Source organism: Ambystoma mexicanum, chromosome 2q (genome assembly GCF_040938575.1).
Source record: "Ambystoma mexicanum isolate Mex_15411 chromosome 2q, UKY_AmexF1_1, whole genome shotgun sequence".
Lineage (NCBI taxonomy): Eukaryota > Metazoa > Chordata > Amphibia > Caudata > Ambystomatidae > Ambystoma > Ambystoma mexicanum.
In genome coordinates, this window is record NC_090924.1 from 693,703,401 (window position 1) to 693,705,900 (window position 2,500).

Genomic DNA, 2,500 nt, shown 5'->3' on the forward strand with positions numbered 1-2,500 from the left:
TTGTAATGATGCGCTGGCGGCGAGCTGATGTATAACGGTTTGGACATGCCTTCTGGGTGGGGACTGCCATGGCTCGCGCCACTGTTGCATCCAGCTTGGTCTTTTGTATGTGTCTGCAGCCTGTGTGTGAGGTGCTGTGAGTGCTGCCATGTAGGTCCGGCGCAGGCTTGCGCCAAACTTTCACGTTGGTGTGTGCCACCTGGCAGGTACCAGCGGGCCCCATGAGACATCAGTGCCACAAAGCCTTTCAACTGAAAGCTGTCCCAGCACACTAGAGCGCAGCCTACCAGAGCTGTTTCTGTAGTGTAGTGGTTATCACACTCGCCTAACACGCAAAAGGTCCCCGGTTCGAGACCGGGCAGAAACATGGTGCTGGTTTCTTTTTATTTCCACAATGTCAATCGGACACATTTGACCGCATGCAGGTTTCGACAGGTATGGACAGGCCGGCACTACGCCATGAGTGATCTGAGGCCAGCCCTTATTTGCACCCTGCAAACTGTCCACTGGCTCCATCAGTGGGCGTTTCCTGCCATCCCTGGGTCCTTAAGTGAGTGTTTGGGTACTTTTGATGCAGAGATCGGGGCATGAAAACCGGCGCTGGCACGTGGCGACATTGGGTACTGAAGAATCTTTCCCAATCCTGCCCATAGCTGTCAGGGTGGCCGAGTGGTCTAAGGCGCCAGACTCAAGAGGCGCAGCTCTTCCCTGCATCTGGGTGTTCTGGTCTCCGATTGGAGGCGTGGGTTCAAATCCCACTCCTGACAAGCCGGGCTCATTTTTTTGAGCACATTTCAGAGTGTAAGGCTTGCGGAAAACCTCGTGGGGGCCCCCGAATGCAGCGCCCGGCAAGCCTCCCTGTTCTCTTCTGCTGCCTTGCAACTGGAGCTGTCTGCCAGAGACGCCGGAGGCACACCTGCCCTTAAACCCCCACTGGCCTACGGCTGCAAAACCTGCATTTTCTAGTGGCTGGCTTGGTTGCATATGTCACTGAGCCTAGTCTACTCAGGAAGTGAAAAAAGTCCCCTTCACAGTTGGAGAAAGTGCTCTCCTGCCACCTGTCGGTCGTTGAAGGCACCACACCTCAGCAAAATAAAAATAAAAAAACAGACATGCTCAGTTCGGGGGATGTAAAGGTATTTACATAGCAAGAACAGAGAGGCTGTTGGGAGATGACAGAAGCCATGCTGCCCCAGAGTTCTCTTCTGAAATTCGCAGGAATCCAGAGGTTGGAGCGGGCTGAGGGAGTGCGCCTTCTTGCCTCTGTCGGCTTTCAAGACACATCCTCCTGCTGGGAAGCTGCCCACCCTGAGCAGCACAGGTTTGCGCTCTAGGCCGGTCTGCCACATATATCTCGCCTGATCGAGCGGCAGCAGATGGCCTTTGGCCAGCGAAGGCTGCCGCTCTTCTTCTTGTTTCTCTGCTTGAGAGGCAGCTCAGTCCTCTGCGCTTGCGCCAGGGGCAGGCCACGTGACACGCAGGGGTCAGGCCGTGGAGCGACTGGGGCATGGCGCCAAGTGAGGTAAGCAGACCACCCCCCTCCCCCTCACTGTTCTCTGCATGCGGTGGCTCGTTGGTCTAGGGGTATGATTCTCGCTTAGGGTGCGAGAGGTCCCGGGTTCAAATCCCGGACGAGCCCTTTTTTTTGGAGCGCCGAAAACAAAAAACACAGAGTCCCCAATTCCCCCCCAAAAATAGTTTGTGCGTGAACGTATCTGGTTCGATGCCCGTCGCCAATGGTTGGCTGCTTTTAAGCCCATGGCCCAAGAGGCAGTGTTGGAAATTCCCCCTCCTTTGTAATGATGCGCTGGCGGCGAGCTGATGTATAACGGTTTGGACATGCCTTCTGGGTGGGGACTGCCATGGCTCGCGCCACTGTTGCATCCAGCTTGGTCTTTTGTATGTGTCTGCAGCCTGTGTGTGAGGTGCTGTGAGTGCTGCCATGTAGGTCCGGCGCAGGCTTGCGCCAAACTTTCACGTTGGTGTGTGCCACCTGGCAGGTACCAGCGGGCCCCATGAGACATCAGTGCCACAAAGCCTTTCAACTGAAAGCTGTCCCAGCACACTAGAGCGCAGCCTACCAGAGCTGTTTCTGTAGTGTAGTGGTTATCACACTCGCCTAACACGCGAAAGCTCCCCGGTTCGAGACCGGGCAGAAACATGGTGCTGGTTTCTTTTTATTTCCACAATGTCAATCGGACACATTTGACCGCATGCAGGTTTCGACAGGTATGGACAGGCCGGCACTACGCCATGAGTGATCTGAGGCCAGCCCTTATTTGCACCCTGCAAACTGTCCACTGGCTCCATCAGTGGGCGTTTCCTGCCATCCCTGGGTCCTTAAGTGAGTGTTTGGGTACTTTTGATGCAGAGATCGGGGCATGAAAACCGGCGCTGGCACGTGGCGACATTGGGTACTGAAGAATCTTTCCCAATCCTGCCCATAGCTGTCAGGGTGGCCGAGTGGTCTAAGGCGCCAGACTCAAGAGGCGCAGCTCTT

The 2,500-nt window shown here is 55.5% G+C and overlaps 3 non-coding genes across 3 annotated transcripts in view; all 3 read left to right on the forward strand.

The window, feature by feature from the left end:
- Positions 1–655: 655 nt before the first annotated feature.
- Positions 656–767, forward strand: TRNAL-CAA (transfer RNA leucine (anticodon CAA)). Its single transcript has 2 exons — positions 656–693; positions 722–767. It is a non-coding gene; the product is annotated as a tRNA-Leu (tRNA).
- An 800-nt stretch (positions 768–1,567) lies between these two features.
- On the forward strand, positions 1,568–1,639 carry TRNAP-AGG (transfer RNA proline (anticodon AGG)). The gene has a single exon. It is a non-coding gene; the product is annotated as a tRNA-Pro (tRNA).
- An 810-nt stretch (positions 1,640–2,449) lies between these two features.
- The window catches only part of TRNAL-CAA (transfer RNA leucine (anticodon CAA)), a 112-nt gene continuing 61 nt past the window's right edge, over positions 2,450–2,500 (forward strand). Inside the window, exon 1 of the tRNA in view lies at positions 2,450–2,487. This is a non-coding gene — a tRNA (tRNA-Leu). The remainder of the gene's footprint in view (positions 2,488–2,500) is intronic.